The sequence below is a fragment of the Struthio camelus genome, chromosome 11 (genome assembly GCF_040807025.1).
Source record: "Struthio camelus isolate bStrCam1 chromosome 11, bStrCam1.hap1, whole genome shotgun sequence".
NCBI lineage: Eukaryota > Metazoa > Chordata > Aves > Struthioniformes > Struthionidae > Struthio > Struthio camelus.
Genome location: NC_090952.1, coordinates 8,099,527 through 8,125,036, shown reverse-complemented (window position 1 = coordinate 8,125,036; position 25,510 = coordinate 8,099,527). Strand labels below are relative to the sequence as shown.

At 48.7% G+C, this 25,510-nt stretch overlaps 1 protein-coding gene across 3 annotated transcripts in view; it reads right to left on the bottom strand.

Annotated features, from left to right (window-relative positions):
• The window catches only part of TRPC5 (transient receptor potential cation channel subfamily C member 5), a 100,091-nt gene extending 76,549 nt beyond the window's left edge, over positions 1 to 23,542 (bottom strand). Inside the window, exon 1 of one of the 3 annotated variants that reach the window (XM_068957077.1) lies at positions 23,439 to 23,542. The gene's annotated coding sequence lies outside the window, so the exon portion shown is untranslated. Of the gene's footprint in view, positions 1 to 22,855; positions 22,885 to 23,032; positions 23,147 to 23,438 lie in introns of those variants that run through there. The other 2 variants (XM_068957078.1, XM_009685453.2) reach the window with 2 other exon arrangements.
• Positions 23,543 to 25,510: the final 1,968 nt, after the last annotated feature.

The window sequence follows — 25,510 nt, the reverse complement described above, 5'->3', positions numbered from 1 at the left end:
GCAGGCTGCTTAACTCATCCAAATGAGTAATGCCCTGAGTTTTAACAGTGCATGGTAAAATACTTCTCTTGGAGGCTCTGTTTTGGCATGGGCTTCTGGAGGAAAAAGATTTGTACTTGCCTGGCCCAGCTCAGCACAATATTTTTGTACCCTGCTTCTCCATCTGCAAAGGACTCCGAAGGCCTCTTGCCTGAACAGGATGTCAAGGCCTAGCTTTATGGGTGAAGGGCACAAGGAAAATAGTAGTAGGAAACCCCTCGTTTGTGTTATAACCTTGATTAGCTGCTGTCTTGGTGCCTGCATTAATGCTTGTTTCAGTCTAGTTACACTGAAGTAGTTACAGCATTACACATTAATACGGACAAGCCCTGGATACGCAGCTTAAACCAGAATCCGTTACAGCTTGTGAGCAAATATCTATGAGGCTGATCAGCCTTATATTCTGCAAGTGAATTCGAACAACAAATACTGCCCTTACCTGGGAAATGACAATGAAAGCCAATACCAGGCTTGCCTGAATTTATCAAACAGTAAACTCTTTCTGCGTACACACCACTTGGTATTGTATCGGTACTCCAGGAAAGCTGCTAATGTGTTCAAGTTCACGGAGCTTCGACTGGGCTCTGAACAGCATTAACCAGGACACCTGCTCCTCGCCGTTGCGACTGGTGCGCAGGCTAAGCACCCACGCACAACAGGGGCCAATAATTTCCCCTGGGTTCCGGAGAACCAATCGTCCGTCTGTCTCCAGAGCTGCTGGTGTGATCTTCGCAGAGTTCAGGCAGCCCTGATTTGGTCAGATGTGTCCCGAAAGCAACACGCAGCTTCCACCATGCCTGAATGGAAGGGCTGATGGAAAAACCCTCTGGTGAAGAGCCCACGTGCAAAGCTCCTGTGTGGGGAGGAGAGCGCTGACCTCCTCTTCCCCTGTCCCCAGCACATCAGCGAAGAGGAAATTTGGGTAGCACCAAAGGGAACCTTTCCATCACTTAAACGTGAACAACTAAACTATCACGAAGGAAGGAGGGACAACCCTTCCGCTCCACCTAAAGGGAGCATCCTACGTACCCTCCAGTCACCCTGGCAGCTGAGCTGGAAACATCAGTTCTCAGCAAATATGTCCCTCCAACGTGCCTCCCTGCGCCATTCGCCCATACCGTTCCTGCCAGCTGCAGAACATCCCTTTGAGAGCAGGTGCTGCCTATGAAAAACTACCAAAAACAAAAATCAATCTGGCTTACTAAAATGACTTCCTGGCGAGATGGCTCCAGTGCATGCTTTTAGCTAATACTACCATGAAGTATTTACGGCTTGTAATTCTCCTACTTCTCTCCGCACAGCTGCCACACAGGTGTGAATACATAAAAATGTGTAATTGTGAGCAGCTTTAAAAAAAAAAAAAGCCCTCGCATATATTCATAGTGTGTATCTTTGCAAAGGCATACAGAACAGAAAGCTTATTTTGGCTGTCTGACGTCATTGCTCTGTTCCCTACTCTTTTGAGATGGTCTATCTGTTCATTTTCCACCATCTAGTAACAGAAAAGAGATGTCAACTGAAATGAGAAATACTGTTCAGCAAGCTGCCCAATTGTCTTATCTGCTAACGCAGCACTAATGTGGCACGGCATTATTAAAGCTCTGGTCTTTGCGTCCACTGCTTCTGCGCCTGCTGCTCGTAATCTGTAGTTGCTGCGGCTAGCGAAGACGAGATTTTTTTTTCCCCTCAGTTCCCACTCCTGCTCATCCAGCGTGGCAATCATTTCTTCAATCAACACGATAATCCCTGAGCATCGTCTCTAGGAGAGCTGATGGTGGTAGGGACTGCGAGACCTGCCTCAGCCTCGCTGAAAGTGCAAGTAAACTGCCCGCTTCCCAAAGGGAAATACCAGATTGGAGCACAATTGCCAGGACGAGGAAAGGGCAGTTGCAGCAAGCTCTGAACAGCTAACAGTGACAGCTGTTTAGGCTCTGTTTCTTGTCTCGGCAATGGGTGGATTTATCAGTAGGTAGCAGTTACTACGTCTGAACAAGCTCTGCTGGAAGCGTTTTCATTGGCACCCATGTAAAAACGCAGCAGTACCCATCTACGCAGCAGCCATCACCTGCGGCCCTGACGCTGATGGTCTCCTGGGTTACTGTGCACCGGTAACTCTAGCTCTGGCTCCATTTTATTTTGTTCCTGATTTTGTCCTTTAAAGCAGACCGGAGACTCCCGGAAGGAAGAGACTGTCATGGAAGAACGGCACGCTCAATTCTCACAAAAAAGTTTCCCAATTTCCCACTTGCAGCACCTTTCGGATGTGACAAAGCGCAAGGCCCGTGAATCCTGCTTCCCTGGCTGATTTCCCAAACTGCACAAAACCGGGAAGGCTTAACAGCCCAGCTGCCCTCCGTTAAGGAACGCTGGGGCCAGGGACACGAGGAGGCAACGGCAGCGAGCACACACCTCGCGTGCGGTGCCATTTGCACAAACGCAACCAAAACGGGGGCTGCAGCTGGGCGAGGAGGCGCTGCTGTCGGAGGGGGTGCCGGAGGGACGCTGGAGCGCTTGCAGCCCTCTCGGGAAAGAGAAGGAGCTTTAAGACAGCTCTCCTTTCTAAAACCTTCAGGGGAGAAAGACAGATTTTTCAAGGGCTTCCAGATAGAGGGAGAGAATTCTGAAAAGTCCTGATCTTTGCATTATTTGGATGGATATAAGGGATCGAAGTGCGTTGCAGATCTCACTGGTACTGCAATCACAGTTTATCTCGCTTTCCCACGTCTTGGCTTGGGTTTTTTTCCCCCCCCCCCCCAAGTCAGGCCTGATCTGAGCAACCTGCACTGTCACTTCAATCGAGGCAGTCTTTTGACAAAATGACTGCCTTGGCTGTGCAGTGTACAGCTGCGTTTTACGGGGACAGGAAAATGCCGTACAAAGAAACAAAAGGGAACTCTTTATAGAAAGAAGGCAGAGGAAGCAGGTTGAGGGGAGCTTCCCCGATAATGATATCAAACAGGATAGTGTGCAGATAAAATAAACAAGCAAAGCCGAACCCCAGTTCATTAAGATAGTTCAGGAAAGTGCCGGGAACTGCGAACCAGAGGGTTTTTGAAGATTCCCCAGAAAGGCTGGGGGATATAAAACCACACTCATCTCAAATGGAAAAATGTTGTTCTCAGGGGAATTGAGCATGTGAATCCAGAAGACGCAAATAAAAGCTGCACAGACATAAACCAGCATGGAAGAGGAGTAACACTGTAATATCGCTTGTAAATAAAGAAATGCTTAGGACACAGAGCTTTGCTTGTATTAATACCCTAATAAGGTTCTTGAATAATATCTCCAGCATAAAATGGGCCTATTCAACCATCAGATCATTCTTTAGAACGTAAAGTCAGAGATTTGGGTCAGAGGTTTGTAGGAGTAACCACGTTATTTCTTAATCTTTGCATACTTATATTGTGCCCTTTGGCTACCAACAATAATAATAACCAGCTCTTACATGGCTTTGCAGCCACAGATGTGAAAGGACTTTTTAAAGGACAGAAAACATACATCCTCTCATTGTACAGATGGGAAATTTGCAGCAGACAGAAGTGAGGTGACTTGCTTCATCCTTTAAAGAAAGCAAGTGATAATTGCCCAGCGATTTCCCTATATAGCTTTATACGCATACGCAACCCTGTAGCACCTACTGAGCCACTGCACCATGCCAGAGGGCCCTGGAGTCCCAGCGCCCCGAGGGGAGCTGAGTCACCCAGCCCCTTCGGAGGGATGCAACATGCTCTTCCTCTGCCTCCTGGATAAAGCGAGCGGAGTAAGGTTTCCACCTCTGCCCACACCTGCTCCTGACCCCGGAGGGAAACACTGCAGCAAACAGGAACACTGCAGGCTCCCTCCTTGCTCAGGCTCAAGCCTGAAGTTTGCAGAAGACTCCTGCCCCGTGATCCTGCAGCTGAAACAGCCTTTTCCCATCTCCTGCCAGGCAGCGGCTACCCACTCCGTAACTACCCTCGCCGGGGTAGTTCTGGCCTCCTACAAGACTGCACAAGAAGTGACTATAAAAAATGGAAATGTCCCACCTTGCTAGAACAGCACCTTATATTAAGTATTTCTGTAGCCCAGTGCTAGTCTCACCGGGCTCTTGGGTCACATGATGCAAAATCTGCAAGACATTAGTCCCTTGTCTTCCTAACAGGAACTTCGCACATGAGCAGGAGACACTTTTTTCTTCTTCCCCAAATTCCTGTCTGCGGTATAACCTGAAGTTGCTTCTGCTTCTTTTGCATTTTGTTTCTTTGAGATGCTATTTCTAAATTTTCTTCCATTTTCTCTTGGATTTCATTTTGCAGTTGGCTTCCCTTTTGAGTAAAGCGTTCATTCAAGATATCTTGGCTTTGAAGAGATATCTGAGGTGAGGCTCGTCAGCTTTTCTTCAGAAGAGATTTATTTCGTATGCTCTCCGTTTTAGGCTCAGCTACAGTATAACTGCAGGGGGTTCATGTTTAAATTGAGCTGTATTCCTCCAGCTGCAGGAGTGGGGCTATGCAAAGGAAATGCACAAATCCATAAATAAGGCTTGGCATGATTTCACTCCTCTACTCAATGCCGACATTTGCAAGCTCTGTTTTCCCAAGCCTCTTGCTTCCAAATCCCTGCACCTGCTAATTTGTTAATTCTGTTTTCAGTGAGTTTAGGCTTGTGTAGTCTTAATTATGGTAATGAGGAATAAACTATTTAAAATATTAATGTTTTGCAAACTTTAAGAAGAAAACAGTTATCAAAGACCTTCTCCCTGGGTCTGTCTTCACTGTTGGATTCACAGACCAGTCCGAGTTGTTGCAACTTTTCTCTCCCAGACCCTCTCCCTGTCTTCCTCCTCCTCCCTCTCGGCTCTGTGCTGACACAGCCTCCCTTTCCCCTTTTCCATCCGATCTCTGCTCAGAGGAGGATCTTGCAGGTTAACAAAAATCACCCCTGACACGGTAATTCCTATGTGACTTCTCCTGGGCTCAATGGCAACTGGCAGCTCTTAGGACTTCTCCAGTGCTGGGAGGAGTTTCATTTCCACTCGCGCCCCTCAGCCTGGGGGTTCTCCTGTGCTGGCTCTACGTTTTCTTTTCCCCTCTCTGGGTATCAGTCTCCTCCACCCTCCAAGGCCCTAGCAGAGACCTCCCAAAGGCTCTTTGCTTCAACTCTGTGCCAACCAGCCCCAGAAGTGATGTCGGCTGGGAGTCTGGGAGTGCCACAGCCTGCCTCCCCCTGCCCATCCTTTTGGGCGCCTCTCGGACCTCTCCGGCAGGCAGAACACTTGCACCTTGGGCATGCACGTGTGGCACGAGACACCCACGAGGTGCCCTCACAAGGCAGGAGCTGTGGCCTCTCCTCCCCGTGCACCTACACTTTCGATGCGCTGCTCTTCTGCTTTCCCTGAACGCTGCCTTGCGGAGTTGGCTTATGTTTTCTTGGCTTCTACATAAAATGTAGGTCAGAGTAATGGCAGACATTAATCAAAACTGCGATTTACTGCACATGAAAGGAATAGTGAGTGCCGAACCTGCAAAGAAGAAAGGTGACTAATTGCTTAATTTACCCAAACAACGTCTACTTGCAGGATATCTCCGTTCCTGGCTTCTTGGGGTTTTTGCCTCTATGTGCATTCCGACGTACCTTTTGCTCTGTTTTTCTTGGTGCCTGTCTTTCCTGGATGTCTACACCGAACTGCTAAATCAGAGATACGCAACACCTAGGATAACGTTCACACCATCTCGCTGACAAGATAGCATTGTTTCTTACACTACAGATGGCTCAGCAGATACCGATCTCTGCCAATAGAGCAGCAATGCGCTATCTGTAAAGTGCCTCTGAAAGGAACCATACTGGCATTAAAGTTAAGACGGAGGATAAACCACACTCTGCGGTCAGGGCTGAGTAAGGCTATGTAAGCACTATCACCTTTAGCAGCGTATCGGGAGGTATCTCACCCCAGGAGAGCGGTTTTCCCCAGGGACTATGTGCTCTGCATAACCGTTCGCAGTCTGCATGACTTAGATGACACTAGATTACAGTCCTGCCACGCTTGTCACTTCCTCGGGAGTCTAGCCACGTTTGCTGGAGTTTATTTCCAGCCCTGAGCTTTGGGAGTTCAATAATTACAGGAGAATGTGTTGTCTTAAAAAAAATTTTAAAAAAAGTTTCTAGCCTCTAGAGTGTGAAGTAAAGAGCGTGAGTCACTGAGTGAACTTCATTGATGCAGAAACCAGACAGAAACAGAAAGTGTCCCATATTTTCCAGATTTAAAAATCTCATTAACATTAAGGCAAAGTTTGCAGATCTGAGGTATGTGGCAGAGAAGGGAGATCCGGGACTTTGGAGCCACGGACTTGGCAATACTTGGCTGCTTAATTTGGGCACGCCAGACCCCTGCGGACCACAGTGCCAGCTTTTCTGTGATCCCTTTCCTGCTTGGAAGTGGACCCTGCAGTGAGGGACGTCTTTCTGTCCTACCTTGGTACCTGCCGGGTCGGGGCGATTCTGGCATTCGGTCCCCGAACTCACACCAGCACCCTTCAGGGGTTGCCTGCTCTGCTATTTATAAACTAAAAGGGTGTTAGCACTCAGTCAACACAGTGCACAAGTATCACTGGGTATACTTCACGAAGGCATTTTTGTAAGTCCATTAAATTACGCTAGCTAGCTGTCACACGCCCTTGTTCACATGGTAGCATGAGAGAATCCCTTTGATTCAGTCAAATAAAACAGCCACCAATTTAACACCACTTTTGGCAGGGGAGAAATGCAATTCTATACATGCCTACTATAGCCAAGGCCTGCTGAAGCTCCTCCACTGCAAGACATCTCTCTTACTGCCATGCAGAGCTTAAAATCATCTGAAAACAAAATGTGTTACACACTAGACAACTTCATTTAAGTATAGTCATAGCTGTGGCTATAGGCAAAAATGCAAATAGCACAGGCATTACCAGACGGGCACGATTCTCACATTTCGTTCCTTTTTCCTTACAGCCCAGGGCCTGAGGGCCCTCATCCTGCAAATCCTTGCCTTACTAGCCAGTCCAGTGAAGGTTGATTTACAGATCTCAGCCCGCACCTTGCAATGTTTAATGCAGTCATCCACACAATGTCCCTGCAAAATAGGCAAGTGCCATCGCCCTGATTTTCCCGATAAGGAAAGGCCAGGAGCCACTACTCGCTTCAGATGAGAAGTCTGGGGCCAGCAGTGAATCTGATTCCACTCCAGGTTCACTGACTGAAGGCTTGAACTACACGTGGAAGGCAGGAGAGGAAGGTAAGGCTTCAGGGTAGCACAGCTGTTCTCCCTACCCCTGCTTTCATTAGACCAAGGCACGGGAGCAGCAGATGTGCAGTGACGATGCACTGCTAGTCTCTTCTGACAGGCGCTGTTCTCTTGAACCTTCATTTTCTTGATTTTTTGATTTTATATTCCTAAAAAATCCTATCCTATCGGAAGGTTTCCATCTATGATGGCTGTGAAGAAACCATAAAAATGCAGGTATCTGATGCTTAGACATCTACAGGAGTTAGCAGAAAGCCTGGGACAGGAACAAAAGGCTCAGCGAGGTCTGAATGGTCCCATTCATCCCAGAGAGGGGCTAATGCTGGGGCACGGTCATCTAGGTATCAGGCACTGATTGCAATTCCACTCCTTGTACAAGAGAGGAGCCAGAAGGTCACAGGTTTGCTTTATTTATCATTCATTCTGCCATGCTTTCGTGGTGTTTGAAAACACACTCAGGTATCCTTTTCCCTAGCAGGAAGGAATTGCAGGACCAAGCATATGTAAATTGAACAGAAAGGGAGCTGTGCTCAAGGAGCCCATTGAAACAGAGGAAATGCCCAGCCAGCAAACTGAAATAACCTGCAAACTGGTGGCGAGACCATCTCAGATGTCTTTCAGGTACTGTTTCATCTGGCAGATGTTAAGTTTTTTGAGTAGAGGCTGGAGGGGCACTTCCACTTTTCGCTTGCTCAGTCTGACCCCAGTCCTGGACTCGGAACAACGTCCTGCTGGGAATACGCCGTTCCCAATGTAATCCTCATTTCTGAGAGCCGTTTCCATAGGAGCAGCTAGCTCTTTTGACATCGCCTGGAGAAGTGAGTATCCAGCTTAGATCCCTGCTGTCCAGCCACCTTAGCTCTCCGCAAAGCTTCGAAGCTCTCAGGAGGGCTGAGGATGACCCCTGGGACGACAGCAGAATCAGCATCACCACGTCGCCCGAGCTTCTCACTGATCATCTCTTCTAAGGCAAAACAAACAAAATGAGAGTAGCCCTCGGTTCTGCTCTGACCGTGGCTTCTCGTGTCAGTTATGTGAAGGGTCTGGTGATTTCCACCAGAATCAGGGCTGCCTGTTACAAAGTGTAAGCCGTCGAATGTGGCAAAAGATTGGGCAAAAGAGGGGGCGGGTGAAATCCTCGAGGTGATTCAGAGTTTCTCAGGGGTCCCAGGACTCTGCCCAGTAGTTTTAGCAGTAGCGTTTTACAGACCTGACGCCACGTCCCAGCGACAAGGAAAAGTGGGCGATTCTCTACAGCTTTTTTGGTGCACCTTTGAGCAAGTAATTTCTCAGCTCTGCTCTTGTTCGCTTCCCTCATTCGGTTTTAGAGGAAACGGTGTCACTGGCTATAAGTAAGGACACAAAGAGGCCCGGGTCTTGCTTGCTGTAATAGGAATGTATTTTGTTTCTAAAATTATTTTTTTCCCTTCCTCCCACTTTTGATAACTTACTTTCACTGCACAGCTATGATTTTCAAGATACTGTCAGCACCTTTCTTTCCAGACACATAAAGCAGATAAAGTGTCTGATTAAAAAACAGATCCAAAAGGTTAAACTCAGCCTGTATAACTGAAACAACTGGCAAAGATCTTAACTGAAGGCCTGGGGAATTTTTTCTTTTACAGTTTGAAATTTAACAGCTGTATGTGGTCATTATGCCCACGCCCACTGAATATTTAAGGTTTCTAACAATCCTGGTTTAAACATTTTTTTGTTCATCTAATTAGCTGTTAGCATTCTTGAACACTGTTCAGTAATTACCTGCAATCAAGTTTTCATAACAATATACCAAAAATGACCCCAAAAAAGAGTACCTGTGAAAGGCACAACATGTTATATACATCATTGCATGGGAAAACTGGGACTTTCCTCAAATTCTGAATTGTTTCTACATGGACTGGATGATTGGCTAAAATCATGAGCTTGACTGTGCTTGTGGGTACTCCGATACAAATCTAAAATTAAGTCTCTGGCTCTTCAGAATAAACCCTGCATCCCTACTGGCTTAATTAGGTACGGAATTTAAATTGGCTGTGCATGATTTTTCTCAAAATATTCAGGTTCACAGCTTATCAAGTGCTTATCATTTTTCAGGCCCCTTTTTGTAACTGTAAGGAATGGTTTCAGCTGGTTTCAGCTAATACAAACTTCCGAAAATAAATAAAAACATGAAATTTTTATGCTCGTGAGCTAAGGCAAAATCCTTTTTGACTCAACTCGCTGAGGTTACATGTTTCCTAAGCCCTGTGTTCTGCAGCACCGTGCTGGATGGGAAGCGTACGGTTTGTTTAATGTTACAGCACTCCTAGCCTGGGGATCTTTCACCAGCTTCTTCAGTCCCTGCTTCTCCAAGATTTTCATTCCTTGCCCATTAAATACCTCTGCGCAGCTCAGCTCTCAAGGGGGAAGCTAGATGCAGCCCTGCTTTTCCCATGCCCTCCAGCAGTCGGAGGAGCCCTCGCATCCTCTTGGCTTAGCTTGGAGTCTGCCGTAAGCAAAGGCCTCTGTTCAACTTTGTCTAAAATGCAGTATGCCTCTTACTTGCAACTTGCTTTCGTGTTTGTGCAGCTTTGGCCCAGCTCCTTCCTTGCAGAGCTGTTTTCAGAGCTCCAGCTCATGTCCAGCTTTACTGATTTCTGATCAAACACTGTCAGCGCAGACCTTACTGCTAGCACGCACCTCTGCCAGCCACAAATAACTGCTCTCCTGTGCCGTGACTCCAGCCAGGACGGCTGCCTCCAGAAACACCCAAAAGGCCACACACATGTTCTCCAGCTTCCTACGTGCATACGCACAGAAAACTCTAGGGTGTCTGCCATGCCCACAGAGAGCTCCCAAATTTTAGGCAGTGGCAGGCTCCTATTTAGGATATTCATCTCTATGAGCAAGAGTACTGCCTTTCTCCCCACAAGGAGCAAGGGATGCTGCTGGCTCTACTCACCCGACAGTCCCCAAGGCAAGGACCTGCCCGCTATTTTGTCAGCCTTTGTCTTTGCAAGAGGGGTATTTTATTTGCAGTGAGAATTGATGGGTGTCCCAAGTGCCTCAGCTCTGTCCCATCCACTCAGGGATCTGTCCTGTCTCCTGAAATATGCGTTCAAACTCTTCTGCAATTAACTCGTCCCACATCAGCTTAGGAAATGTCTCCTCTTGATGAAACCAAGCACTTCTACGTTTGTTGGAACGGAGTCACTTGGAGTCACAGACTTTTTTTCCCTCACTGGTTGCCTATATATTTCCACTGGGAGAATCAGGTACAAGTATGGGGGGAACTATAAGCCCCAGGCTCTACCCATATCATCACAGTCATGCAGATCTCTCTGCACTGCGTATGCTCCGAGGTCCAGCCTAAAATGCTTAAAGGTACAGCTTGCCGCTGCCCGGTTTGCCCTCGCCAGGCTGCCAGGCATCGCCCGCTGCACTAACCGTGACGCTTTGCCCCCACAACGCCTCCTCGCTTCCTGCCTGCACGCTCTCTTGCAAAGTGGAGGAAAGCGCTACCGTCCTTGCACCTCTCCCCAAGGCCAGGCCTCGAGCCTCCGAGCGGCGTTTTTCATGCATCTGCAATTTGGAGGGGCTCCAAGTTGCAGATGCTTTTCTACCTCAGACCTCTCTCTTCCCTCCCAGGACTCGATTTTCTTTCATCCCTGAGGTGTCAGAGACCAGGCCACCCTCTCTCTGTCGTGGATGGCTTATTTTCCTTGCCGAAATCGAAATGCTTTGCTAAGGGTTCGTTCTGGGCCTTGAAGTAGTTTTTTCTGTGAGGATTATTGCCCGGTTTCCCTTTATCTGTGCTCTGTGTTTTCTGCAGTGCTTTTAACGGCAGCAGCGCTCAAGCTGGCTCTGAATGTGCTAGGTCAGATAAAGGAAACAGTCTCCCCGCTGGGTTAGCGTGATGCCCTCTGAAGCCCACAGCCTGCCCAAAGGATCACGCTAATATTGACAGCAGTCCCAAATTTCTACTGATTTGGCCAAGACATCATGCACCGCCGTCAACTGGAGCTGGGGGCCTGAGCGAAAGACATTGAACTTCCACAGTAATTCCCCCATTTTTCAGGCAGGCAAAGCTACCAAATCTCCTTGCAAACCCTTAGCCAGCCAGGCTAGGCTGCTGTGCAGGGACTGTTGGCTGGAGGCTGGCTCCACTGGCTCCACAGATGTTACCTGGCTGACATTTCGGGATGAAAAAGTCAAATGCTATCCATGTGTTTCTCCACTTTCATTCTGGACTTCAACTTTCTACGAAAGGAAACAAGGGGCAATGATGGCTCTAGGGATACTGCACCTGTGCGCAGAAGCCTACAGCCCGAGCTGCTCCACAGCAAGTTTAACTTCCGCTCCCGACGGTGCCCTCAACAGCGAGGGGAAAGCTGACACGTAATGGTTATTGTACCTTAGTCGTGCTCTCCTTAAAGCCTGAAAAAGGTGAAACCACTAAAACAAACAAACAAACATCAGCCCTCTCTAGGGAAAAAAATAAGATTGCACATTCCGGTTTATATTGTGTTTAACAACAACTGTGCTCCCAAGCCCACTGCACGACCCACTAAGCCACTCAGCCTCCTAAATACGCTATTGACAGCGAAGCTGTTTGTTTGCCATCTCGAGGCTGAACAGGAATGACATTTCTGTTGCAGTGCAGTAAAAGGTTAGCACTTGCATAAGCTGATAAATGTGAAGTCAAGGTGACTCTACTTTATGTATTACATTAGCATAGGACTGCAAATCCTTAGGGCACACAGAGAAATCTAAGTAAGCAATATAAGCAACTACAGCACCGCAACTGAAAATGTCTTAGCGAAAATACTCCTTTTGGGGAAAATCTCGTGTAAAATGCAGGACAAAGAACCTTACGGTGTTTCTGCAGTCTAGCAGGCTCGGTGTGAAGCCAACAGAACTAACCAACGCTGAGGTACATGGGACGAATATTGCTTATTAACACACAAGATACCTTCCCTGTGCTATTATTACTCTTCATTAAGTTAAACAAAAAGATCCAAGTTCTGGAAACAGGGTCTTGCTGTAACTCCTGCATGACTGGATGAATACATCTGTTTTAATTAAATGCCTTTTTGATATTTGACTGTAACAAAGTATCGTGAGAAAGTGAGACTCTGATAGCTGGCACTGAGATCCCATGCAACCTTGTACTAACTGGAAATCGGTATATATTTATACATCATCTTAGTTCAATAAAACACTTGGAACTCTCCTTTTAACTTCCTCTTCTATTTTTCTTTCTAATGTTAGTTATTAGTATGCCATACTCTTTCTTCTCATTATTTCGGCCAGAGCAGGGCTAAATTGTTTCAAATGCACCTTACACGCTATGGATCTGATTCTGCTTACGCAGGTTCACTTGTCTCGTTGAGTTAGTGACATAATTCCCAATCGTATGGGTAAAACTGAAGGCAAAAGCCACTGTTCTGGACTCCTTCCTTCTGTTACACTGGGCTAAGGCTGGTGCCTAGGCTCAACAAATTAAAACTCCCCTTTAACTCAGCAGGGAAGGTATTGCAAAGCTTGGTAGCACATCAAAGCATCTCCATGCTTTGCTCCTTGTTTCAAGTAACACCGAGGCAGTCTATCACATGCTGTTATATAACTTCTTCAGTTTTCAGACCCAAAGCTTGCTATATTCTGAGTCAGTCTATTGTCACTCTCACTTCTAAGCACTCAACCCCTTCCCCCCCACAAAAAAAAAAAAAAAAAAAAGCAAGGGGAGAAAACAAGGGCCAGTATAGGAGTATGCTTCTACTCGTACGTCCCCAGTGCTCTGCTGGGCTGGGATATGTGCTGCAGGGGAGCTGCAGGACCAGACAAATGCAAATTTGCAGCACCATCTCCTGGCACCTCACCCATCTGTTTACAGAAAGAGGGTATCCTGAAAGCAGGAAGTATTAGAGGGCCTTCTGCAAACGCAGGAAGGACACTGTCCAGGAGGGCAGGGAAGGATATTTGTGCCATGAGACGGTCCTGGGCTGTAACAAGCTGAAATAAGGTTCTTTACTGAAACCATCAGGCACAGTTGGGTTCTGATACTTCCCGCTGGCTAAATCTAGGTCGTTCTGCCCCTTAAGGTCTCCCCAGCTGCCCAGCCATGACAGGCACTGTCAGCAATGCTGCAAACCCATAACAGGCTGGTCTAACATGAAAAGATGACTAGGTTTCCACCAGGAATAGGCCATTGCTTTGTAGTATTCATCAGTTCTCATGGACACTAGCACTTATGCAAAGCGCAGTCATTCTCCAACATCTGTGCAAACGGAGACGGTCAAACTAAAAAATCTTCTGGGATTCGACAAACCCCTGTGTCTCCAGCATCCCCAATGCGCAGCTGCAGCCCATCTAGGTTGGAAAATTTCTGCAGTCTGAAGAGGCTGTTTCCTGGGTTAATTTTTCAGGTGTTAGAGGTTCTATTTAGCACAACCTGACACTCTTGATAATGATAATTGATCCGTATGGATTCAGCAGCAGTGTTGGATGAAAAACAATTGTAGATCAGGCCTCTGCATGCAAACCAAGCTAAAAAATGAATATATTTAAATGCAAAAAGAGTAGCTCTTCTTACGTGCTGGTTAATTTGGAAACAAACCAGCACTTATGAATAGCACCACTTATTCCTGATATTTATGAATGACCTTTCTTATCAAAGACTTTACTTCCGCTGAAGAGAAGACCTGCCTACATTACTTACTTTTCATATTCACAGATTACTATTAAGAATCATTTACACCTGCTTTGGATTGACCTTAGAAGAGATGCTATAGATTGACACCTGTCTAAAGGAGATAAAAGGCTGGCCTATAGCTTGATCCATTACACATCACCTGGGAAAGACTGAGGGGGAGACCTAACCTGTATGCTTCAGGAGCTTCTCTTGTGAGCCCTCTTGCTTGCATCCTCCGTGTAACAGGACTTCATAGCTATTTGGTAAGTGTCCTAGTCTATGTTCCTGTCTTCCCAACTGCCAGCCCCGTTTTAGCACTGGCCATGTGTTCAATATTCAGCTTAAGCTGTATGTAACAACATGACATACATGTATGTAATTGCCCCGGTCTCTCTGCAGGAGGTGGGCTAGGCTTTGTGTCCCCCTCACCTTTGTTTAAAGTCTATTACTTGAGTCCCTGTTTAGTGCTCGAAGAGGTGTGCTGTGTACTTTGGGGCTATGAAAGATGGTTAAAATGGGAATCCATCCATCACTGATTCTGTGCAGTGTGTTGGTTTCCCTAGTGTAGCTGTGCTATTAGTAGCAAACTGTTCTTTTGCTCCTGCATTAATAAATTGAACTCAGTGACAGCTTTGAGTGGCATAGCATCAAGGAAGCAAAAGACTGCTTCTGGATCTTGCCTGACCATGGGCGTGCTGCTGAGCTTCAGCTCCCTTGTCTGTAAAATGGGAATTGATGCTGCTGATCTATCCTAACTCCACGTTAAGAGGTTCAATCTATAAAGCTGATTTAAATAGCAGCTGCAGTATGGGCACAGTATTAATATCATTTAATATGCACTGGGTTTTCCAGGAAAAAAACAAGAACTATTTCTATTGAATTCAGTGTTTTCTTCATATCACTTAAATAGTTTAGCATAGAAACAAGCTAGGAACCAAGTAGCACTTTCTATTTGTGTGTGGCCAACCATGTAACCGCTGTATGCCTTGTTGTATATTCACTCATGTGTGGCTATGCTTTGAAAAGGGAGGATGCTCCATGCAGTCATGTGTCCAACAGTGCTTTGCTTTCTAGTACTACCCAAAGGCATTTGAACAGAACAGGCTCCTAGGCCAGAGCACCAGCAGCCGGATCAAGAACACCTGTATCCTGTGGCTGCCTAGATGTTCCTCTGGGCACCACAAAGGGGAGAGCAGTTCACAAGCCACTGTTGGAAAAAATGTGTTTGGCCCAACAGCCAGGGATATGGGAGCCATTTGTAGAACCTGGATCAGGTTCTGAGATGTCCTTACACAAAAAAGGAAAAATCCAGCAAACAAGGCAGCTGCAGTGAAAAATCTGAGAGCAGCAGACACTGGACAGGTATTTATGGCTTTATCCCAGTTCCTGTGCTGGAGCCATCAGGCACAGGATCCTCTGACAGTGCTGCAGCCTCAGCTCTGCAGGCTTGGTGAATAAGGACTTCAACAGAGCAGTAATAACCGGATTAAAGGACTCAAAGAGAACTGCCATGAAAGGGGCTATGCAGCAGGACTGCAGGAATCACACAGCTGTGACACTCGGGAGCAATGCCTGAGTTCCTTTCCCCTTAGTCTGCCACAGTGCAAACCCACGCATTTGCCTTTTATCCAGCCACTTAAGACTGCGTGCTTAGTGGGGGCTGAGCTCGAACAGCAGACTGGACTCCCAGGCTGAGTCCGTCCCTGCTCTGGGAGGGACAGAAAGATGCTGCCGAAGAGGTCACCTTCGTCAGCCACCTGCCACGCAGGTAAAGGCAGGTGGCCCTGCTCTACACACCCATGTCTAGTCACTGATGGGAAGCTCTGAAGGCAGGAGGTGGACAAAAGGAAAGGCTCTGATCCTGAAACAGCTTATACACAAAATAGCCTTCATCTGGCCTGTTTGGCACAGGGCAGTGTCATGGGGAGGAAGCTTTGCTTCCTTTTTTGTGAGTGAACAAAGATTAATCCAAATATGTAGGGGGGAGGTCACAGCAGCCAGCCTGCTCCTCTGATGTACCCCAGATACTTCACACCGGCTTTTGGTGCTACTGGGCCTTACAAAGCATGAAAATAAGCCATTCGGAGGACAGTAAGAAGGACATTTAAAATGAAAGCCTGCTGTTCACCTGGTGCCAGACCCTCAGCCCTTCCTCCAGTCCAGCCAGCCAGGAAAGGCTTTTCTGAAAGTCGGCAGGAATTTTTCTATTTCCCACTGTTGCCTCTGTGCTGACCTCCTGGGTCTGAAGGGTCCCTTCAGATGTCACTGGCAAGTCAGTCCACGGCTGGTCCCAAGGCTGGTGAAAGAGGACGGGCAGATTACAGCCACGTTTGCCTTCAGCCAGGCAAGCCTGAAAATTGACCTGAGCCTTTGGATTGGAAAGATCTGAGTAGGGACCAAGCGGAGCTAATAGCTCTGACAAATCTGAGTCAGATATATGAAGGGCCAGGCCTACCCATGTGTTCGTGGCCTGGATCCCAGCCTTTCCACCTCTTTTCCCTGCTCTCTGCTGAGCCACTTAAGAACCAAGCCGTTGGCTTCTCTAGGAGATGTTCCATTTTATACAAAAAAATCCTTTCTGAAGCAGAAAATAAGACTGACTCTTTTCAGTCAAGGAATACAACTCAGATGGGGGGCGGGGGGGGAGGATCAATATTCAGTGTTAATGGGACTCTAAGGGACCCGGCAAGCATGCCCTGAGTACCAAGCTGTTGGCATTGCCCCTTCTCTGCGCCTTGGTGCGTTCTGTTTGTAAGCTGAACAGAAGCAAGGGGTTGGGCTTTTTCTTTGGAATTCACAACATCTTTGTGGGAAGAAAAAATCCATTTTCTTACTTTTCCATTCAGCAGTATATTCAAATACTTAGCAACATCCGAAGATGCTGCAGAAAGTTATTAGTATTGTACTACTTGACCTGATCTGTATATGTATGGACAGGGCAGCTAAAGTATTTTTGACTGGAGATTAGCTGGAAGATCAGCAAGGAGAGTTAGCAGATTTGTAAAATACCTCTTCCTTTCATCCATTGCAGCATCTTGCCTAAATTGCCTTCAGCCAAGCCCCTCTTCAACTTTTCTCTTTTCCAAACTATTTCAGCCAGCCAGGGGTTCATGTGGCTTCTGTGGACAGCAATGGGTTTATTTTTGGGAGGGGTGTCTACCTCACTAATTACATTTGGTGCCAATAGCTAATGTGATGGCTTGTTGACTGCTGATATTCATACCCATGTCTTTGACAGGCAAGGCGCCCACTCACCAGCTGCTCAGCCTGTTTGATTAGGTTACAGATAGGGTGCAGGGAAAACTGGGAGGTAATGTGGAAGTGAAGCCATTTTGTGCGGGTGCACGTACGTGGGTGCACATGCATGCAGACTGGTAACATACTGCTTCTAGTTATTGTCTCCATGAAACCTTAGTGTGTATGTGTGCACACCAGCATCAATCCCTGTGTACAGCACAGAAATAAGAGCTGGAAAGATATGACTTCTAACTTGGTGCGATTTCAAGATCAATAGAAACCCACAGACAAATGTCAGAACGTTTGCCCTAACACTCCATAAACACAGAGCTCCAGGCTTCCACACTGCCTTTCAACAAAGATGTGCATTTTAAGGCATACGCTTGTTTTAGACCTTGAGTCTGAGAATCCTGAAGCCCTTTTTCCAGCTATAGAGCATACCTCTTACTTGGGTTCAGCTTGTATGGACACGGGGACTGAGTTCCTGTCTGGAACAGTGACGTGGCCATGCTGTATCTCCTGGCCTGTGTGCCCTGGGAGCAGGCGCTGGCAATGGAGCCTCGGTGAGGACTTTTCAGGTGGGCTGTGCTCCCTGCCAAGGAAAGTAAAGGCTGATAGAGTGCAGGGGCTGAGCTGGGTAGCCCTCATCTTCCTAGCAATCCCAGGGGAGTCAGGGGTGCTGTGAGCTCCAAGGATGGTCATTGTGGACTTTCCTGAGAGGGGCTGTCAGTCTTCTTGCTGAAGAAAAGGGGATATTACAAACCCAGATTATTCCCATATGAGGATTCCCTGATGGTCTTATACAGGCAAGAAAGATCTGGCACAGGACTTACACCCCAGGGTCTTCTGCACCTCATGTATTTAAAAGCAAGGGTGAATCTTCTGTCTTCTCCTGCCTTCTTCCTCTTCTCCCAGATCAGATGTTACTTCACCAACGCAACCTCTCCTCAACTGTTAAGCAACTGCTGCAAGAGAGGGATCTTTTCTTTGAGATAGCTGTCCCTTGAAGTCCAGCCTCCCAGGCCCATTTAGTCACTGACAGCGTTGCTGCAGCTATCTGATCTCCCAAGAGAACTGGGTGAAGCGTGAGCAGTGAGGAGCTGATGCCCTATGAACCTGTATTCCACTTTTCCCATTAGGGCAATTTATAATCCTGCAGGTCTCTACCTTTTTTAAAAAAAAAAAAAAATTTCCAATGCCCCAATACACATTAAAGATACTTCCATTAGCTGCAGCTCCAGGCTAACTAAAAGATCAGCACCTCCATTTCATAATGCAGCAAAACACAGAATGAACAGGACACGGACAGAAAGAGAAACTACAACTACTTATCCTCTTGCCCCAGCCTGAGCCCCAAATAGCTCCATGCTTTCAGTTTTATCAGGAAGGCTTTGTATAATGAAATTCTTGCAGCCTCCTATGGTTAATCTATTAATGCCTGTGAGAGCAGGCTGAAATCTTTGCTCTGTATATCATTCTGGAACCAAAATGCCCAGTAAATACTATCTCATCAGCTCTGTTCTTCCCTCCTTATTTTACTGTGAAGAAAGTGAATTGCTCTCTTTTAGCAAGCATATGTGTGTAGGTGCTGGGAGAACACAGGAACGCCATAATAGATTAGACCTGTGGTCGTCTTATCCCAGGATGTTATCTCCGGTGGTGGTAAGCAGCATACGTGCACCGCATGTACAGTGACTGTTCCCTTCTGCACTCTCCCTGTGTCTGGCAATTTACAGTTGAAGAGAGCCAGAGGTCACATCCAGACCAGCATGTTCCCTATCCAGCCCCTGCTCTTTGGGAGCTCCTCTAATCTTTTTGAACCCACTTTTTATTACCACTGGATGTTGTGGAGGGCAACACTGCAACTTAATTAGCAGACATGATGGGAAACACATCTGACTCTACTCAGGTGCTGAGGTCAGTGATTCCCAAACAGTGGGTCAGATTTCTCTCCAAGGACGCAGAAGGGATGCTGAGCATGTGAAAGGGCTGGGAAGATGCTTCAGCTCTCCCTTGAACACATCCACCACACACATGAGGTGAGGGAGGGTATGCTGGGGAGTAGGGAATGAGGACAAAACAGCTTCCTGTTTTGTCCTCATACATGTCTAACAATCTAAAAGAAACAGCCCTAGCTCTTACTAGCAAAGATTTGATCTTGGAGCCTTTGCCATCCAATAGTACTGTCTTAGCCATGTCTCCCATCATGGCCATGGTGACCCGTGCACTGTAAAACCTGGTTTACTGTGAAGAAATGGAGAAATGAAGACTGAGGTCTGCATGCTATTCAGGCAGTTAAAGAAATATACCTTGTCTCTGCAGCTCTTCCCCTTCCCAGCCATCCTCTCATGGGGGGGAAGCCAGAGATGCTGTACCTATTCCAAGGACTCCCTATTGCTCTGCAAGGCAGGTCTGTGTTTCTAGAGCAGCACAGGTTTCATGGGGAACAACCCCACACAACATTGCAGTCCGTTCTCCCTACTGTGCTGGTACAAGCGGCCAAAACTGGAGCCATATTAGCCAGCAGGGAGGCAAAGCTCCGGGGCACTGAGCTTTATGCAGCAGAAGGGATCTACCCCAGCTTGCCTTATTTCCAGCCTGGATACTACCACATCTCTCTCTTACCCAAGAGCATTAACCTAACTTATCCTGAAAAAAACACAGAAGCATAAAAACTAGGACAGCTGAATGGGATGAAAATCCTGCTCCAGCTTTTTAAAAACTGCAGTCCTTCCCCAGAAAAAGGCAGCTTGATCTTCCTAGTCTTTTAATTGTGATACCATCCTTCGTGGCACTGGGCCTGGGCATTCCAAAGATGACGGTAAGATGCTCTGTCACAGTGAACTGTGCCCACTGGTGGACTCCCTTGGCAGGGAAAGCAAATGACAACAGCCTTTGCCTTGCTCTGATTTTGTTTTACAGGCTCACTGAGCTAGGAAGAAACCTAAAGTTGATTTCAAGCCACTGGCTTGCTCTGATGCTTCTTAACCTGCACAGCAAGTTGGGTCTGGATCCTTCTGCAGTGGTTCACACCAAGACCACGTTAGTGTCCGGGATTTGGGGTTCAGAAACTTCCAGGAACCACTGGCTAGCTTGCCTTTTTCCCAAACTGGACGTTACGGAGACCATCAGGCAGCTGACTGGTGGCGTCCTGCTGCTGAGAGAGGCAGCGCTGCTGGTTCCCATCTCATGCAGCCTTTGCCGTGAGCTGGCTGACCTTCGCACCAGCCTGTCAGCCCAAGCAAGTGGAAAATGCTGCTTGTCGTAACACGTGCATTTTTACACTCACTGCGTACAGGTTCCTCTCATGACAGAAGGTAAAAGCCTGCAGCAAATCCAGTCCTGAGTTTTTGATGGGTGAATCCTGCTGAATTTGGTGATCCTTGCCCATTATGTCATTCCAAATGTCTCCACTTTGAGGTTGGCTTTTCCCTGCTCTCAGGTTTTCCTTTCTGCCTAGCCAGAAATGATTTACATGTTTGTTTACTCTGAGCTACATTCATCTGAGTCATTCAGCAGCCCTCTCCCCACAATCAAATTACAGCAAATTTTGAATTGGAGTCTCTGCAAGGGGATATTATGTTGGTCTCATTCTGCCATTGGGTTTCAAGAAAAACTCACCTCTGCTACTAACACTTGAAAATTCAACAGCATCATAATCCTGTGTTCTTGGTTACTTTACCAAAAAAGGAGAAACTCCAGGCAAAGGAATTACTCTATATTTACACCAGTGTAACAATTAGTAGACTCTGGCTCATTTTGTACAAATTACACTACTGCACTTGTAGGAATAATCTTTTCTGTTTCAAACTAATTTTAGCCACCCTTGAGTGGTGATTATCAAACTCTTCCATCTGTTGTAGGGAGAAAATTACTTGTGCATAGCTTTTGTAAATTTTTTCCTCTGAGGTATGTTTTCAAGAACTGTATCTCTCAAAAGCAGCATAACCATGTTATTAGCAAGACTCGTAACTCAGCTGACAGTGCCTTGTCTATTGAATCCACAACTTAAAAAGATCTCAGGATTGACATTCTAATAATTTTTTTGTATGGCTGCTTGCAAATAAATCTTTACAAGAAGTAAACCAATCTAAGAATTTTGTTTGCCACTACTTCAAACGCAATTCTAAGTAGGAGCTATTCAGGTATGCTGCAAAAGTAGAAGGTGGTTAAAGAAAATAACAATGCCTTTTTTAAAATATATTGCAAAAACAACGGGATTTCAACATGCTAGAGTGAAAGCAATGCGTGTCAGAATATAAATAATTCTCTCAAAATGCCAGTAATAAGGAATTCTGTTAATGATCTATACATATACAAGACAAATTAAAGCTGCTCAGAGGTTAGTCTTCAACTCAAGTCCTTTTTTTTTTAACTAGTTTCCTTTCAGAGTGGAAGGAAAAAAAAAAAAAAAAAAAAGCAGCCATAGCCCTTTTTCTTTAATTTTATTGCTAGAAATGTGCCCTGTAACAGTAAGTGAGCTACAGCTCTTGCTAGGAAGTCTCACACTTAGCTTATTGCTTATTGATCATTGCTGTATCCCAGAATAAATGCACAAGCAAACAGAAGGGCAAAGCCACGGCAGAGAGACCCCAGGGCTCACAGTGAGCTGGTCTGATGTTACGGTCAGTGTAAGCATTATATATCTTTATCCATCCTAGACCGTTTAAGCCGCGGATGGTGGAAGTCATGCGATGTTTCTCCGGCTGATAACTACCACCAAGCTACATGCAGAGAAATTAGCAAAATATACTCACGGCCTGAACACAGAGTGACACGTCTGGTGACACCCGAGTATGGTATTTTTTCTTGAGAAATGATGCTAGATTTCTTTACGGGGTTTTAACACTCGATAAAAGAGTTAAGTCTCCTTTTGAGCTGTCTGAAAATACAATTGGCTAAACAGTCTTAGTAAGCTGCCTAAGGATATCGCTTTAACTTCTGAAAAGCATTTTGGAAATAGTAATGACGGTAATTTGCATTTACACAGTACCTCCCTGACTGAAAAGTGTTTTCGTAGGCTTCTGAGTAGCTTCCCAGCCCCGAGAAGCAGTAACGGTGGATAAGCCGTCCTTTTTTTCTTTTGCACAGAAAGAAAGCAACACTGAGAAAGATTAGAAGACTTGCTAGGATCAGACAGGATGTCCATGCAATAGAAGTAAATAACCCTCCTGAATCTTTCCCACCCGGGAACACGCACACGCATATACACACACAGGCTCTTCAACCACATGACCGTCCTCTTTCCAAAAACCTTCCCTTCCTTGCCTGTCTCACCGTGCCCTGGGCGCTGCCTTACAGGCTCGGTTACGAGGGGCTACAGCTGACGCAAAACCTGGGGTCTGCGTTTAGCCGAGAGGAAGATGAAATATTTTTATAATACGATGGAAAAGTTAAAAGGAAGCGATCACACGGACTGCAAGTTGGGAGTTACGCTGCTCCTCCGGGCAGCGGCGAGAAGGCACGGCTGGCTCCATGCACGTCCCTTCCAGCACGCAGAATTTTAGGGCAGGCTTGCATATTACCATATCCATCACCGTGACTAACGAATCCGTTGTCAATGCCACCAAAGATATCGCACAAGCAGAATGTTTTCCTACCGAAGAGACCACTGAAGTCACAGCTCTGTAGTAAACAAACGAACTTACAACGAGTCCTGGAAATCAGCACCGGCTCTTCCTTCTTTTTTCTTTTTCGGCTGGGGAATCTGATTAAACTACCAGCGGCCGGATGCCTGGTCGCTTGGGCGCTGCGAGCAAGCATGGCAACGCCGAAGCCGCCGCCCCCCCGGCCCCCGCCGCCCCTTCCCCCGACATCAGTGTTACCTTTCGGGTCTGGGGGGCGGCGGGTCAGCGAGACGGCCGCAGCGTGCCCGGCCCCCGCCGCTTGGCGTCCGCTGGGCTCTGGTGGGCACCCGAGGGCGCGGGTGGCCGCCGGGCGAGGCGCTGGGCGCGCTGTCGCCAGCGCAAGGGCGGCCGCCCGGCCCAAACACCGGCTCTCCGGCTCCGCCAGCGGAGGGGGGGGAAAAAACAACCACAAAACACAAAAAAAACCCACAAAACAACAAACAACAAAAACCCGGGGCGGGGGCGCCGCTGCCCGTGGGACGGCGGGAGTCTGCGCGGGCTGCGCGCCCGGGGGGGCCCGAGGGGCCGCGCCGCGCCCCCCCGCCGCCGCCGCCGCCGCCGCCGCCGCGCAAGGTGCGCGCCCCGCGCCCGCGCCGCCGCTCACCTCCGCGCCGCTCCGTCAGGCTCTACATGTCCCGGAGGCCGCGGGCGCCGAGCCGCGCCGCTCATTTGTAATCCGCTGCGGGACGAGCCCCGCCGGCGGCCCGAGCCCCCATTGCCGGCCGCCGCGCTGCCGGCCGCCGCGCGAGTGCGGAGCGGGCTACGCCGCGCCGCGGGGCCGGCGGCAGGCAGGGGCGGGCGGGCTCGGCATCGCCGCCGCTCGCCCGGCTGCGGGAGGCGCCGGGCACGGCTCTGCCCCTGCCCCCGCCGCTGCCGCTGCCCCGCGCCCGGCGACGGCGGCTCCCCGCGGGCGCGCCCGGCCTCCCCCGCCGCCTCCCACCGCCCCTCGGCAGCGCCGGCGCCGGCGGCGGGATGGCCGGGCGCGTCCCCCGCGCGCACGCACACGCGCACACACACGCACACACGCGCGCACACACACACACACACACACACACACACACACACACACACGCGCGCACCCTCTGCCCCTCGCACACGCTGACACGCGCGCGCACACGCACGCCGCCCCTCACAGACGCAGCGCCCCTCGCCCGCCTCGCCGGCGCGCACCGGCCCCCCACATCTCACACACACACACACGGCCCCCCCACACGCAGCGCCTCGCGCACACGGTAACACACACCCCCACACACTGCCCCTCACTGACACACCCTGACACACTCGGTCCCTCGCACACGCAGCGTCTCACACACATACCCCCCCCACCCGCAGACACACCCCGACACACAGGCCCTCACGCGTACTGCCTCAGACACGCACACCCTCACGCACACCCTCCCTCGCACACACAGCGCCTCACACCCACAGAAACACACACACACACCCCACCCCTCACACACACACACACCCTGACACACACCATCCCACACACACAGTGCCTCACACACACAGAAACACCCACCCACACTGTGACACACCATCCCTCGCACAGGCAGTGCCTCACACACATAAACATACACACACCTGCCCCTCACAGACAGACACACCCTAACACACACCATCCCTCACACACACACACCACACCTGCCCCTCACAGACACACCCTGACACACCACCCCTCGCACACACAGCACCTCACACACCTAGAAACACACCCACACCCCACCCCTCACAGGCAGACACACCCTAACACACCGCCCCTCACACACACCCTGACACACATCATCCCTCACATGCACACTGCTCCTCACACAGACACAAACACACACCCACACCCCACCCCTCACAGACACACCCTGACACACCACTCCCCCCCACACCACCTCACACACAAACACACACACACACCCCACCCCTCACAGACACACCCTGACACACCACTCCCCCCCACACCACCTCACACACAAACACACACACACACACCACCCCTCACAGACACACCCTGACACACCACCCCTAACACACAGCATCTCACACACAAACACAGACCCACACCCCACCCCTCACAGACACACCCTGACACGCCATCCCTCGCACACACAGCATCTCACACACGAACACACACCCACACCCCGCCCCTCACAGACACCCCCGACATACCAGCCCTTGCACACACACCACCTCACACACTAACACACACCCACACCCCACTCCTCAGACACACCCTGACACACGACCCCTAACACACAGCATTTCACACATGAACACACACCCACACCCCGCCCCTCACAGACACACCCTGACATGCAATCCCTCGCACACACACCACCTCACACACACCCACACCCACACCCCGCCCCTCACAGACACACCCTGACACAGTCCCTTGCACACAGTGCCTCACGCACACCCACACCCACCCCTCACAGACACACCCTGACACACACCATCCCTCACACACCCACACCTGCCACTCAGACACACCCTGACACACCACCCCTTGCACACCCAGCGCCTCACAGCCACACCTCCCCTCATAGACAGACACACCCTGACACACACCATCCCTCACACACCCACAGCGCTTCACACACACCCGCCCCCCACGGGCAGACACACCCTGACACACCGCCCCTCGCACACCCAGCACCTCACACACACCCTCACCTGTCCCCA